This window comes from Podarcis erhardii, assembly GCF_964252035.2.
Source record: "Podarcis erhardii genome assembly, chromosome: 14".
Lineage (NCBI taxonomy): Eukaryota > Metazoa > Chordata > Lepidosauria > Squamata > Lacertidae > Podarcis > Podarcis erhardii.
Window position 1 is genome coordinate 40,834,539 of NC_138503.1, and position 16,466 is coordinate 40,851,004.

The following is a 16,466-nucleotide window of genomic DNA, read 5'->3' on the forward strand; positions in this document are numbered from 1 at the left end:
AGGACCACCCATTGCCTACTGAATAGCACTTCCCACCGGGTTCAGATTAAAAGGTTTAATTGAAACAGATATTGAACATTTAAAAAGCCCAATGACAATTGCAGGGCCCAGAAGAGTCATTATAGAACAGCAGTCAACAGAGCACACCTGCAACACAAGGCTTCACTGCAGAACATTATAAAATCTACATGAATGAATTAGAACATCCCCTTTCGGATGCAATAAACAAGGTTGTGCGGCAGACTCATTAGGTTATGTATGTATGAAATATCCGCATATGAAATTAGAAATAAGTATATGTTTTACATAATCCAAAATTATAGTAAGTCCTACAACTATACAATACTGTATGTGTAAACTGATTTTTACAATTAAATTTTCTCAGTTAAAGAAGCTTTCAACAAAATAGTTATTTCTCTGACCTAAAAAATAACCTTTAATATTTGATTTTACAGTGGTACCACGTGTTAAGTACTTAATTCATTCCAGAGGTCCGTAGTTAACCTGAAACTGTTCTTAACCTGAAGCATCGCTTTAGCTAATGGGGCCTCCCGCTGCTGCAGCACCGCTAGAGAACGATTTCTGTTCTCATCCTGAAGCAAAGTTCTTAACCTGAAGCACTATTTCTGGGTTAGCAGAGTCTGTAACCTGAAGCGTATGTAACCTGAAGCGTATGTAACCCGAGGTACCACTGTATATCTTTCTCAACAACATAAAAGACTTCAAAGCATCTTGGATTTTTTTTTCATTTCAGTAAGATAGAAACTCTTCAACCAAACAGTTCTCTCTTTCCCTACTTTCTCTTATGCTAATAATATCAGCAAGTTTTATAATCTACTTACCGTATTTTTTGCCCTATAGGACACACTTTTTCCCCTTCAAAAATGAAGGGGAAATGTGTGTGCGTCCTATGGGGCGAATACAGGCTTTCGCTGAAGCCTGGAAAGCGAGAGGGGTCGGTGCGCACCGACCCCTCTTGCTCTCCAGGCTTCACGAAGCCCTGCGTAACCCTAGGGAGCCCGTGCCGGGCTCCCGAGGGTTGCGCAGAGCTGCCTGCACTCCGAAGCCTGGGGCGCGCTAAAGAGCGCTCCTGGGCTTCGCGCCTCCCTAGGCTTGCGGATAGCAGGCTGTTCTGGGGGCTGGGGTCGGGGGAAGCTTGGGCTTCCCCTGCGCCAGCCCCGTGCCTGGGGGGAAAATATTTTTTTTTCTTTATCCCCCCCCCCAAAAAAACCTAGGTGCGTCCTATGGGGCGGTGCGTCCTATGGGGCGAAAAATACGGTACACACTTTATAGCTCACGCTTTAGGTCGTCAGGCTCCATCTGGGGTAAAGGTGGTGGCATCCTGCGCCCTGGCCAAGGAGGGGACATTTCGCAATGGAATTTTCTCTATGTAATATGCACAGAAATGCATATATTGGTGAAAATTTTGCATAAAATGCATAGATTAGTAAAAATGACATGTATTTTAATCAGGGGAAATTGCTTCCAAAAGTATGTATATTAGGAGAAATGCACACTAAACCTCTGATAAATGTTCGTATTGACATTTTCAAAAATAAATAAAAAGAATTTGAAAACTGATATAGAAATGCCGAGAATTGAACTCAGTATTGAGGTGGGGGGATGGAAACAAGGAGAAACTGAGATGGACAGATCTGCCCATCCCTAACGGTGCCCGATCTTTAAAAATAAAAACCTTAAACTGTTATTCATCAGGCAATTCAGGTAATCTCTGAGCACTTTGCTCCCAGACTAATCACACAAGTCAAGAGGTGGCTGCTAAGCAACTGAACCCAGGAGAAGAATCAATTTGGAGATATTGCTAAAAAACAGAATGATGGCAAGCAACTCTGGATGAGTCATCTGAACAGTGGGGAAGGGGAAATCTGCCTCCCCCCTCCTTTTCGTACAAAGGAAGCAATCTTGTGGCGCCTTCTTTATTTATACTAGTGCACTTAGGAAGGTTTAAATACAGTACACTGAGCTGCATTCAACTCATTTGTTCCATCAGTGCAAGGACTTTTAGCTGTGGCAGTGGAACTTCCCCTCCCTCTCCCCATGAACCCCCTAAATCTGCCCAGGGGGTTCCCTCAAAATTCCCTGCAAAATACTGACAGCCAGGGCCGGGTTTAGGTTTGATGATGCCCTAAGCTACTGAAGGTAATGGGGCCCTTTATATGTCCAGCTGTCCTTCGTCAACAACAAATTGTTGCTTTTTTGTGTTGAATATATGCTATATGGTAACTTATGGACCTAATGGGTATCTAAAGCCATTTGCACATAACAAAATAACCAGTCCATGCAAAATGTAGGCACCCCATATCTATAAATGAGCAAACCAGTGATATTTTAGGGAGCAGGCTAGCAGGTGGGGGCCATTACTTATATCATAGGAGCCTACACAACACAAAACACTGTTGCTGTATGTAGGTTTTATTTTATTTGTTTTTTATCTTATATTTTGGAAATGTACATCCAGGTTTTCCTTTAATTTTTTTTGGGGGGGGCCCAAGAGAGTGGGGCCCTAAGCTATAGCTTGTTTAGCTTATACATAAATCTGGCACTGCTGACAGCCCAGATGCATCTCCAGCCTTGATTATTAGTGGTTTGATATAACCTCCAAGCTACCCAAAGGGATTCAGCTCTAAAAACTCCCTTTTATCTTCCTTTCACATAATCCCAGCATTTAAATAAATAAATAAATAAAAACTTCTGAAATCAATTTTTACATTCAAAATAAATAATAAATAAAATAAATAATTTTATATGCAAATTAAAATAAAATAAAATAAAATAAAATAAAATAAAATAAAATAAAATAAAATAAACAAATACACATGAACATAAGCAAGTTCTTGTGAAAACATTTGTGTCTTCTTAGGCACAACCTCTCGCTCCATGAAAGGACACAGAGATGGAGCAAATGGCTGCATTGAAATCTAGTTTGTAAAGCAAACACAAGAGATAGATAATACTGTTTATGACTCAAGAGGAGAAGATTGGCAGCTGTGTGCAGTAATCTGCCCACTACCTACAGTCTGAAAATAGCACATCCATTACTCAAGATCTATACAGTCTAAGGCTCGGCCCGCAATGCCAAGGCTCCTGTCTGAAGCAAAAGAATAAGAGCTTTCCCAAGAGCCATGTCATGTTAAGATAACCTTATCTGTGGCGCATTGAGATGGAGACATCTCTCTCCTTCGCCCACCCCTTAGGGACTGCATTGAATAGAAATCCAGAGCACCACGACTGAGGTGGAAATGGCACAATCAGATGCTGCTGAACCTAATGGCGAACAGGCCTCCAGCTTCCACCGGCAACTCGTCTCTGGTCGGTCTTGTCCCTATGAAGCAGTTGCTGAGACTGAAGGTCTCCCCACAGCTGCTGAAGTACCCTCCTCTCCAGGGGTTTTTCTCAAGCAACTGGAGACTATGTCAGCATATTGCCAATCTCTCCTCCGCTCTTTTCATGCCTCTTCTGGTTCTGGGAGACAACAGGGAGGGGAGCTTATCATAGCAAGAGGGGGAGACACCTGTGACTCTTCACTAGCTCGATTCATCTCTGCCTCTTAGCCTCTTAGCCTCTCTCCTCCCACCTTTCAGCTTCTGGCTCTATTCTGGACTTATCTCTGCCACTGAGTCTCCCAGCTCACTAAGCCCTGTTACTTCTACATCTTCCGAACCCCCTCTTCCCAGTCTTCTCCCTCTGACCAATCATCATTGTCCCAGCACTACTCCCCAGGCTCTGAGCCTTCTTCCCTTGGGGGTTCCCCAGGTGCCTCCTCCAACCATTCCTCTGTGTCCAACCAGTCCATGACAATTGGCTGGCTGAGGACAGGCTGAGGTTGGTTTGGCCATGCCCCATCTGCTCTAGTGGGCCAACCTCCTCTATCCAATGGAACATAGGGCTGCTTCGGACTTCAAACTGAAGTACAAACCCACTTATTATCTTTCCACCCAAGGTACATGCTGCATTCCACACAGCCATATTTACAGCAAGCGCAAACAGACACCTAATTACATCACCTATGCAAATAGCCTATGATAGCTACCAGAAGTCATCCAGGCAGTGCAATTTGTGCAAATGGAACCATTAACACAACAGAGCATATAGATGGCACAAATAGAATAAACAGCACAGGAGTTATAGAAATGGTATAGATGGAATATGCAGAGCTGAAGGGCACAAAGAGCGCATTTGGCAGAAATGACACAGGATGAATCAGGGATAGGAAACCTGTGGCCCACTGGTTGCTGTTGGACGACAACACCCATCAGCCCCAGCCAGCAAGGATGATGGGAGTTGTAGTTAAGCAATGTCTGAAAGGTCACAGATCCCCCATGGCTGGCCTAAATAATTCTGTCTTTACATTCTGAGGAAGGTGCCCAGAAGTGTTTTTTTTAAGGCTGTAGATATGAATAAGGACATATTCGGGAAATATTTTCACAAGAGCCAAAGCCCTCTTGTTTCTCTCTAGCAGGACCTCAGGAAGGGTGGAATATCATACCAGTACCAAAATATTAGCAACATAATTACATCATTAGACAAGCGAGGGACAGCATTTTCACCAAATGCTTCGATAAATAGCCATGTTTTTACCTGGCGTTGAAACAGCACTTTTTAGTAATTTATTATTTTATTAGATGCTTTATCCGCCCTTTGCCACAAGGTCATCAAAACGTAACTTTCATGGGAATCTGAGACAAGTAAAAGCCAGCCTTGGAGTGTGGATACAGATTGCTGTTTGACTCAAACACAACAAAATTTGCTCCATCTCTCATGTCAGTGATATCTGTGGTCCATCAGAAATTTACTGAGTTAGTTCCGCCTTCTTGAAGACTCTGGACAGTTGGCAGCTATCTATTCAGGGTTCACTGCAAGGATGCAACATCCCAGTTCCTCTAGATGCTGCTGTGGCGCAAAATCAGACAACAGGGGTTCATCGCAGTGCAATTTGGGATAGCATGGCAACCATATCCTTTGATTGCAAGAAAACTGTGACACTTGTTCCAGTGCAGAAATCAGGTTGTTATTAGGACAACAAAATCATTAGCTGTTCTAATATTCCCCCTTCCTCTCTCCCCCCTTTTCTTTTACATCTTGGATGCTTGGAAACCAGAAATCTGCTTTGGTGGCCTCCTGAGTCTCTTCACAACATTTCCTTCATACCAGATGGGACTTCTATCATGATGAAACTTTGATGGAAGACATTCCACTGTGCCGGGCTTCAAAAGGAATAAATGAACCCAAAGGAAAGTAATTTAGAGCTCACTAGATTCAGAAATACCTCCAGCTGTTCTCCTCCCTTGTGAGATAAGGAATCTCCAGCCAGCTCTGCATTGCTTGATGGTGCTTCTCCTCCAACTGTTTGTTTACCACGAGACCCTCCAGAATGACTTCAGTTCACTGGGGGTGAGGCAGCAGGTGGAAGCAATTCATGAATCATTTTATCTGAGATCATGCCGTCATTATCTGGCAGGTCAACTTGTCCCGGTTACGATCTGGTTATCTCGAAAGGAAATCAGATCCACAGTTCTATGGCAGAATGTGTGCTTTGCATGTATGTAGAAGGTCCCAGCTTCAATGTCTGGTGTTTTATTATGTTTTTATGTGTGTTGGAAGCCGCCCAGAGTGGCTGGGGAAACCCAGCCAGGCGGCCAGGGTATAATTAATAATAACAACAATTCCTTGACTTCTTAAAGTAAGGCTGGTGAAGACTCCTCTCTGAATCCCTGCAGGGCCGCTGCCAGTTAGGATAGGCCAGAGTTTCCCAAATCTGGGTCTCCAGCTGTATTTGGACCACCATTCCCATCATCCCTGACCACTGGTCCTGCTAGCTAGGGATGATGGGAGTTGTAGTCCAAATACAGCTGGAGACCCAGATTTGGGAAACCCTCATATAGACAATACTGAGCTTGATAGACCAATATTCCAACTCTGTTGGACAACTCTCAATAGCACATACCGTAAGAACACAAGCAAGAGCCTGCTGGATCAGGCCAGTCTGCAGCATCCTGCTCCCACAGTGGCCAACCAGATCCTCATAGGAAGCTTGAAAGCAGAACCTGAGGGCAACAGTATCCCTCTCCCCACACCTGAGATTCCCAGCAACAGGTATTCTGAGGGATGCAAACAGTGGATGTAGAATACAGCCATCATGATGGCAAGTAGCCTCTGATAGCTTTACCCACTGTGAATTTGTCTACTCTTCTCTTAAAGCCATCAGAGTTGCTGGCCACCACTACATTTCTGCAGAAAGTAACTGGATTTTCAAGTACAGCTAGTTATTATTGAAATGGTTTAGTATCAGGACATTAATACCTGATAATCTGATGAGAATTGTTTAAATTGGCCTACTGCTTTCTTAGCGCAACTGCCTTTAAAAACTGACTTTCCCCGCTTGTTGCTTTACTTCATTTCTCGTCTAACTTTTTTTGGCAACTGTACTCCAGTTTTCCTTAGCCTGACACCCTCCAGATATTAAGCTACATATCTCATCAAGGCTGACAGCTGGCCATGCTAGCTGGGGTTGATGTGTGTTGCAGTAATGTAACAGTATCTGGAGGGCACTAGGTTGGGCAAGGCTGGTCCAGGTATTTGAGGATAAAAAAACAAAACAAACTCGTTCAGTGAATGATTCACATTTATGGAATCCTCACCTCACATTGTTAAAAGTTACAATTACATTTTTGCAAAAGTTTCATTGTTTCGGAGTTACCAAGAGTTGTGGTCAACTAAGTCCTGTCCAGTGTTAGACCTATTGAAATTAATGAGCCTAAATTAGTCATGCCCATTAATTTCAATGGGTCTACCTCAAGTACAGCTAGTTAACGTGAAAACTGTGTAGTGCTGGATCTGTGCTTTTCAGGTGTAGGATGTCATGTTTTACTCTTGAATTCTGCAACATAGGGACGTAAAAAGAGACTGCTGGATGAGGCCAGTAGCCCATCTCATCCAGCATCCTGTTCTCACACTGGCCAACAGGATGCCCCCGAGAAACCCTGGAGCAGGATTTGAGCATCTCTCCCTCCCTGTGGTCTCCAGCAACTGATTTTTGGGAGCATTACTGCCTCCAGCCATAGAGACAGAGCATAGCCATCATGCCTAGTATCACGTGATAGACTTATCTTCTATGAATTCATCAAAGTCAACAAATTCCAGAGGGACCATTTTGTCAATCTGTTACACCAAAACACCAAAAAGAGTTTGGGGGCACTTTAAAAGACTAATAGGTTTGTTGTGTCCTTTGTTTTTGTGGGCTAGAGGCCGCTCCATTAGAGACATCAGGGTGGGGAACCACCAGCCCTTGGGCCAATCTTGGCCCACTGGGGAGTCCAATTTGACCTGCCCAAACCATGCCCACCTATCAATCAACTGGTGCCATTCTTGAGTTGGAGGGCAGGGTTAAATTCTGAAGATAAGCACAACCAATGCTGCAGGATTTAACCCTCTGTTCGTTTTATGAAGGAGGGGCAGTGGCGTAGCGTGGGTTGTCAGCACCAGGGGCAAGGCAAGTAATTTGCGCCCCCAACCCGTGGATTTTAGCACTCGAGTCTCTTCCACTAGATTAGTTAAAGAAACCCTTACCCTGCTCGTCAGGATTTGCGAAATCTGTGACAGCGCTGAGAGAGAGTGAGTGAGCCAGGTAGGGGCAGAGAGCTGTGAGTGCGAGTGCCCCCCCCCCAGATGTTGCGCCCGGTGCGGCCGGCCCCCCTGCACCCCCCACACTACGCCACTGAGGGGGGGGTTATATCTTGCTCCGTTTGGCTGCAAAAGCCTGTCCCACCTCCCTTTTTTTGCATGCACGAGCTGCAAGAGGGACTCTTGCTGCAGCTGCATATTCCTGCATTACAGGGATTGGACTAGATGATCCTCAGGTTTCCTTCCAGCTCTATGAGTCTATGATTGGATGAAATCTATGCTTCCAGGTGTCATAAGAAAGCTGCAGAGATAGCGCAGGATAGTGTGCACCCCGGAAATGATCTCTTTCAGCTTCTGCCTTCTGGAAGAAGGTACAGGGTTATAAAGACTAGGACTAGCCGCCTGAGAAACAGTTTCTATCCAAATGCGATTTTGGTTTTAAATGCAGTGTAAGGTAGTCTCTATGTGAGTATATTGTATTCAATTATGGGGTATCAGAGTTTTTAGGGGGTTAACCAGGCTGGGATAGCTGGGATAGCAAGCTTGTTGGTTTTTGGATGTCTGGTGTAGATTTTTTCAATTTCGTTGTTCTTTATGGGACAATGACAATAAAGATGATCGTATCAATTCTAATATGAAGGTTCTATCTCCTCTCCCCAGCAGAAGGGGAGAAATACAGTGGTACCTTGGGTTACATACGCTTCAGGTTACATAGGCTTCAGGTTACAGACTCCGCTAACCCAGAAATAGTGCTTCAGGTTAAGAACTTTGCTTCAGGATGAGAACAGAAATTGTGCTCCAGCAGCGCGGCGGCAGCAGGAGGCCCCATTAGCTAAAGTGGTGCTTCAGGTTAAGAACAGTTTCAGGTTAAGTACGGACCGCTGGAACGAATTAAGTACTTAACCCAAGGTACCACTGTAAGGCTCTGGCAGCCCTGTGCTGAGCCATGAGCAGCAACCCAAATGACAGTTGCCAGGTGAGAGAGCACTATTGCACTGCTTGGGGGCTTCCCCGAGGCATCTGATTGGCCACTGTGAGAACAGGATGCTAGCTAGATAGGCCCCTGGCCTGATCCAGCAGCACTGTGCTTAGCGTGCCAGATTTTGCGAAAGCTTTATTGATCATGGCAAGGTTCTTGTTTTAATAGGGCGCTAAGTAGTAGGTTTCCACTCGAGTGGTTAGTCAAGCTAATATTTGCTAATGAGGCCCAATGCACCTAAAGCATCCCACAGTATAGATCCAGCAATTAAGTTTTGTTATGAGTGCTTGGTTTTAACAGCACGCCTCCTTTGAAATCAAGTGGTTTGAACTTTAATGGAGGAAACGCTCCAGTTCTCTCCCCAGCCCCACAACAAGTACGGTAGCCACAAAGCAAATGAGAAGCACATGGCCTTTTACCACGCCACTCAGTCGTAACCAAGAAAATCCCCGAAAACAGAGCTGCGTTAAAAATGCTTTTGCTTTTCCCTACTCAGCAAACTGAGGCAGGCACCCACCATCGATTTTGTGTTGCGTTGATTTCCAGACGAAGGAGAGCCGAGACATGGCGGGGCATCGTGCACCAACTGGTCTCTACTTAAGATGCTACAAACTGCATGCTTGGATAGCACCGTTGGTTAGAGGATGGTGTTGATAACCCCAAGGTTGCAGGTTCGACCACCTGTAAGGGACAGCTGCATGTTCCTGCATTGTAGGGTTGACAAGATGATCCTGATCCATAGGGTGCCTTATAACTCTATGATTTCATGCAAATATGTCATTCAAAACAGCACCAGTGGGACACCACTGGGAGAACTGCCAATTGCCCAGGCAACAAGACCCCCACTCCTCTTCTGCATCCCTGTTTTGTTGTTGTTGTTATTTAGTCGTTTAGTCGTGTCCGACTCTTCATGACCCCATGGACCAGAGCACGCCAGGCACTCCTGTCTTCCACTGCCTCCCGCAGTTTGGTCAGACTCATTTTTGTAGCTTCGAGAACACTATCCAACCATCTCGTCCTCTGTCGTCCCCTTCTCTTTGTGCCCTCCATCTTTCCCAACATCAGGGTCTTTTCCAGGGAGTCTTCTCTTCTCATGAGGTGGCCAAAGTATTGGAGCCTCAGCTTCACGATCTGTCCTTCCAGTGAGCACTCAGGGCTGATTTCCTTCAGAATGGATAGATTTGTTCTTCTTGCAGTCCATGGGACTCTCAAGAGTCTCCTCCAGCTCCATAATTCAAAAGCATCAATTCTTCGGCGATCAGCCTTCTTTAGGGTCCAGCTCTCACTTCCATACATCACTACTGGGAAAACCATAGCTTTAACAATACGGACCTTTGTTGAATCAAAAGTGGGGAGAGGAGAGGGCTGTTGTGCTCACAGGTCCTTCTTGCAAACAACCCACAGACATCCTGTAGGCTACTGTGAGAAGAGGATGCTGAATTTTATGGCCCTTTGGCCTGATCCAGTAACCAGTCTCCAAACCTCATCACCTACATGTATAGAGCACAGATCCAACCCTAGCCAGTTTTCATATTACCTAACAGTCCTTGAAAACACCATTATTTTCTGGTTCACACTGTGAGTGAGTCACAGAATGAAAAGACATTGACCGAAGGGGTCACTGAGTGGCAAATCCGTGCCAACCCAATGTATATAATTTTCATACAGCGGAGTTTTAAAAGAAGTGGCCCACAAGCTATCGATTTCAAAAGGGTCACAGAAACGTCCTCCGGAGGAAAGGTGTCTCGCGGCATCCTAAAGGCCAGCAGATTTATGGTACCCTATGGACTACAGCAGGGGTGAGGAGGCCCTTCCAGGCAGCTTTCCAGGGGCCACATGCCAGTGTTGCACAGGGCCGGAGGCAGAAGTGGGAGGAGCAATGAGTACCTTTGTAACAGTGGCTGGCTCCTGCACATACCTGTCCCTTTCTTCCAGCAAGGCAAACAACATCGCCAGAGTTCAAGAACACATTTCACTTGGGATGGGAAGCAGAACAAGTGAGGGGCAAAGTCTGGGGAGCGTTCCAAAGGCCAGACCCAGACGCCGGGGGGCCAGAACATGAGACATAGATAGGCACATTAAAAGGCATAACTATCTTCTTCAGTAATTATACACTCAATACACTTAGGGCTGTATTTAACTTTTACTCAGCGCAGACTCATTAAAATCAATGGGCCTAAGTTAGTAACAGCCATTAATTTCAGTGAGTCTACTCTGAGTAAAAGTGTGTTGACTCTTGTTATTGCCTCCCATCTTAAATGAAAGCATTATTTGCACCTTCAAAGGCTTAGCCTTTTATCAACCTTTTAGAGTCGTAGGGGTATTATTATTATTCCCATCTTTTGAACCCTTTACAAGGAAAGCACAGGAATTCATTTCAGATGCACTTTGCTTATTAGTTTACATGAGTAAATGTCAAGGCTGAAATGCAATCTGCTTAGTAAAAGGCAAAAGATTTATTTATTGTATGTTATGTTCACGTTTAATGAGGGTGGATTTCTGTATTGGGGGGTGCGGGGTTATGTTGTAAATAAAATTTCCAATAAAAAATTAAATTAAAAATAGAAACAACAACAACTTGATGACAGGTGGGCATGTTTGCTAGTAGTCACAGAATGCTGCCTGTCAGTTGGAAAACAAAAGCCGGGAACTATTGGGAAATGATTTATAATAAACTAGGGAAAATGTTCAAAATTACTTTCCCCCCCAAAAAACCAGAGTCATTTTTGTTGGGGATAATCTAGACTTAAATGCCCAGGTGTCACAAAAGGTTATTTATGTATGCAACAACTGTGGCCCATGTTTTGTTAGCCCCAAAATGGAAAGTTAGCAAAGTCCCAACTGAAGACTAAATTGACAGAATATGCACAACTTGCAGATTTAACATATAGAATAAGAGAGCAAAAAGAACATACGTTTAAAGAAGAATGGAAAACATTTATTGAATATGTGAAAAATAACTGTATACAGCTGAAAATGCTGGCAGCATTAAGATAAATTCAACAGAGTAAATAATTTTTGATGGATGTAAAAGTGGAAAACTGATTTGAATGGTTATAGTAAAATATGCTGGGATGTATGATATGTAAAATGAACCACGGAAAGAGAAGAAGGGAAGTCATTGGATATTTTAAGATTTGTAAAATGTTTATTTGAAATTGTAAAATGGAAAATCTAATAAAAATTTGTATATATATATAAAAAAGAAAAACCGAAAACTTGCAGCAGGCATGACAGGAAGGAAACAGAACAGCCTGTTGGACAGCAGCATGACTGGATGGCTGGAGCCCTGAATACCTATTGAATATGCCTATTAAGAGGTGAGAATGCACTCTGGAATTTTGTCGCAGGTTCCCCTTGTAGCCTTCTAATTGCAGCTGCCACATATTAAACAAGCAGCAGAAGGAAACCTGTACCATAAAACCAATAGTGCAACTTGGGTTTTTAATGCAGCACAAACAAGGTTCTTAAAGAGGTACAACTTGGCAATCAAAGTGACAGTGTGAAATGAGGTCACATTCACCGCAAGGCCTGGTCCTGTCAGACACACTCAGACCGGTTCCAATCAGGTCAATTAAATGGGAATCCAATAGCTTCCTCTTTTTACAGGAGTCAACGCAAATTACCAGTTCATTCGTGGAGGAGCTTAAAATTGAGGGGGGGGGGTAAATACTGCATCCATTTAAGTCCATATCCCTTGCCACAAAATATAGTTTCTCTGCTTCGTTTAGTTATCCTCTCTCTGTCTAACCTAACCTAAGAAAGCAAGAAGATTTGAGATCGTTCACATTTTAACGAGAAACTTCCTAATTCGCACTTATTGAACCAATTCATGAAACACAGTCCTCCTTTGGAACTTACACTTCTCTGAATTTCACAATACACTTCTCCATACAAATATTTTCGTATGATTCTCACAAAACATTTTGCAAAGTAAATTGCCTACATCATGCAATTGCAGCAATTACTAGGCAATCACAATGACTGTCTGCGATGCTTGTTAAATTACTCCATGCATTGGATACGGCCTCCATTAAAAAAAATCAATCATCATGAATGTTGGAGGGGTTTGGCAAAGAAATTCATTCCTTCCCCAAGTTTCTCAAACAGCAGCCAAGAAGATGCAAACATTAAGCGATCAGGCAGCAAGTCGTACCTTCAGCAAAAGCAGATGGCTGTGAGAAAGAACCTTTATTATTATTATTAAGAGGTCTGGATCAGGCACAGTTTGCCTCTGCCTCATTTAGTAAATTATACAGAAAGGCAATGCCAAGTCATCTGGAAACTCAAGCTCTGTCATTTTCTGCCTCCACTACTACTGCTGTTTGTTGCCATGGTAGGGATACAGGTCAGCTTCTAAGTATGAGCAATACCAGCCAAAACAAACCATTCATGAACACTGGCCTACAGAACACAGCCCAAAAGTACCCCATGCTCCACCAAATGGATCCTGTCACAAAATGGCAGCTGATCTGATCTCAAAATGAGGAGGCAGCAATGTCCACTGGCTTGGATGCCTTTAAAAGCAGATTGGACAAATTCATGAAGAATAAGGCTATCAATGGCTACTAGTTTATATTATTTATTATTCTTATTCTTATTCTTATTATTTAGTTGCTAATTTTGCCACTGCAACCCAAAGCAACTTCCAACAATAAACAAATAACATACAGTGGTACCTCAGGTTAAGAACAGTTTCAGGTTACAGACTCCACTAACCCAGAAATAGTACCTCAGGTTAAAAACTTTGCTTCAGGCTGAGAAGAGAAATCGTGCTCCGGCAGCAGCGGGAGGCCCCATTAGCTAAAGTGGTACCTCAGGTTAAGAACAGACCTCCAGAATGAGGTACCACTGTACATGAAAAGCTTCGTAGAACAAAGCATGGAAAAATCTTAAACACATTTAAAAAAAAACAAAAAAAAAAAACCAACCAATGCTTCTGAATGCCAGTTACTGGAAACCACAGGGGGGAGGGGTGCTGCTCTCGTGCTTGGAGCCAGTTTGCAGGCTGCCAACAGGCTTTTGGTTGGCTCCTTTGAGAACAGGATGCTGGAGTAGATGGACCTTTGGCCTGAACCAGCAGGCTCTTCTCATTGGTAACAAGGAAAAAGAAACAGGTATAAAAAAGGAGAATTCACTGGATGCCAAGATCTAGGTACTCTTTGGTGGGAGAACCCCAGCAGATTTAAAACCACAAATTACGCAGCAAGGTAAAGTGTGGAAATATAAACTGTTTGACCTTTAAAATATGTCTTCCGAAGTTCCCCTCTTCCATAGCATAGAAAAAAACCACACGTTTGGTAAGTTGAAAATGGTTTACTTACAAACTCTCCAAAGGTCAGATTCATGGGCTTTTTCCATACAGCATTCAGAAAAAGTTGCACAGGCAATAAAGCTTGGCTTAGTTACAGTGGGGAATGTTCCTGATTTATTGGCAAAAGGAACACAAGAATGGCTTGTTAGAGCCACACGGTCCGAGCGTGGAGAAACCAGCTCAGACCTCTTTATATGCTGAGTTTCTCAGGTAGACTCAGGTACAATTGGCTTGATTACCTTCCTCCCAAGGTGAGAGGGAGTGACCTGGCTTTCTCTATGGTATTAACTCTTTTGTGCATTCATTAGACTTAATCATGTTGGTTATATGAAGCTGATTATCCCACACTTATATTCTTACGATCTTACATGGGGAGTTAGGTCAGTCATAATTCCCCTCTGCACTGACATGTCCTGCCTGTGCAAATACATATCCACTTGTGAGTCTTACTAGCTAAATCAGGACCTTCAGTCCTGGGACTCCACCTCTCTGTCTGGTAGCACATACTATGTCAGGAGTAGGGCAGGAGGACATGACTTGACCACAACAGCCTAGCAGGCCAAAGGAGGAGATCTGGCAGGCCAAATTTTGCACATGGGCCAGAGGTTCTCCACTCCTGTGCTAAAGGATCAGGATACCTGTTCTCCATCCCAAAAGAAGCCATTTTACCTCCAAGGATATCCATGGTAAACTCAGTGACAACCACTCAAGGAAAGCCAGACACTGATCAAACATCTTCAACAGAGGCTATGGGGAGCTGCTCTATTTCCTTAGATCCCTGGCTATTGCCCATAAAGTGCTTGTGCCAAAATTAATCTTACTGCTATTGCAGCTTGGCTCTACTAAGGAAACGTCTCCCAAAGCTGCAGGGGGGGGAGAAACAAAACAAACTCAAGATCCGGGTAGGTCTCCTTCCAGTTTGGCTCCAGTGTTAGATGTGACACTTTAAGGCAGGAGTTTGTGTGTGTGTGAGAGTCAGATGCCAAGATATTGCAATCAAGGGTCGCTGCTTAGTTACAAAACAAGCCCGCAGGTGCCCAAACCGGACGCTTTCCCTCTTCCCTGCACTAGTGACCTCAGCAAATGAGCTTGGCCTGAATTTCTTATTTCAGCTTTTCTGGCGTTGGAGAGAGAGAGAGAGAGAGATCAGCCTGCAAGACGAGTGGGGCTGATATGATTGAATGCTGCTTTTCTAGTGCTTGTGCTAGTGCTACTGGACAGCTTTTAAGAGCATTAGACAGCTACTTGTCATGAGAGCTGTGTAGTCATTTCACTATCAGAGGAACCACAAGTCAGGAGAGAGCTGTTTGCTCAGGGCCTGCTGGGGGCCTCTTATAGGCCTCTAATCAGCTCTGAAGAACAAGATGTTGGACTAGGTAATTCAGCTAGGAACTCCTTAAAGCACCGGATTTAGGGTGGTGTGGTTGGTTCCCCAGCACAAGGGGACAAGCCAAGGGGCCACAAAAATATTATTATTATTAATGGCAGCCACTGAGAACATCCATTCAAAAAGCAACTGTCCTAAAAGGAATTATGATGAAAATAAGAAATATGGGAGGGGGCCACCAAATGTTGTCCTCACTCAAGGTGCCATATTACCAAAGTCTGCCTCTGCTCCTTATGTTCTTTAAGCTGGTAAGAGGAAAGTCCTCATTCACATGTAAGGCCCTGAGATGTTACGATGAAGGGAGGTATATAAATGTAATAAATAATAAGGCATACTACAGTTACAGACCAAAGAGGGGCTGTACTTTTGATTGTGCCAACCACATCAGAACCACATTCCCCCCCAACCACAACAACCAGACATGGAGCTCAGCTGTCAATATTGGAAGAGCAATGTGTGAGCACCTCTGGGTATGAATAAGCACCATGTGATCAGGGCACCAAGATGCACAAAGGGAATATGTGCACATATTAGCAAAAACAGCATGTGAAATACATTGCTTGCAAGAAAATGTGTACATGAGGCCAAAACTGCTTACAAAAGTGTGTTTATTAGAAGGAATTTGCATGGAAATGCTGAATTTTCATCAGGATTTGTTGTTGATGCTGTTGCAGATTGCTGCGGAAATGTGGAGAAACAAAGAGAACTGAAATTGACAGGTCCTCCCACCCCGACCTGGAGAGAGTCTTGAGGGCCTGAAAGAAATGCCCAGAGGGCCACATTTGGCGCCCAACCATGGGTTTTTCCCACTCCTGGAGCAGATTTGCCATTGGTCTGGTTAAGCAGTCTTCTTATATCCCCGCCACCCAAAGTTTTCCCCATTGTCATTAGGTGACCTCTCCCTTTCTCATTGTTTAAGGCCAGGTTCAGGCTGCAAGCATTGTAGAGTTGGCAGGGACAAGGGCCATCTAGTCCACCGCCTTGCAATGCAGGAATCACAGCGTCTTTCAAGCAATAAACATATGCCTTGGTGAACTCAAAGGCACCTCAAAGGACAACGGCACCAAACAGTGTCCCAAGGTAGACCACAGCATTTTGTTATACTGCAAGGAAACAGAACAGTAAAAAGCTGGAGAGACAAATCA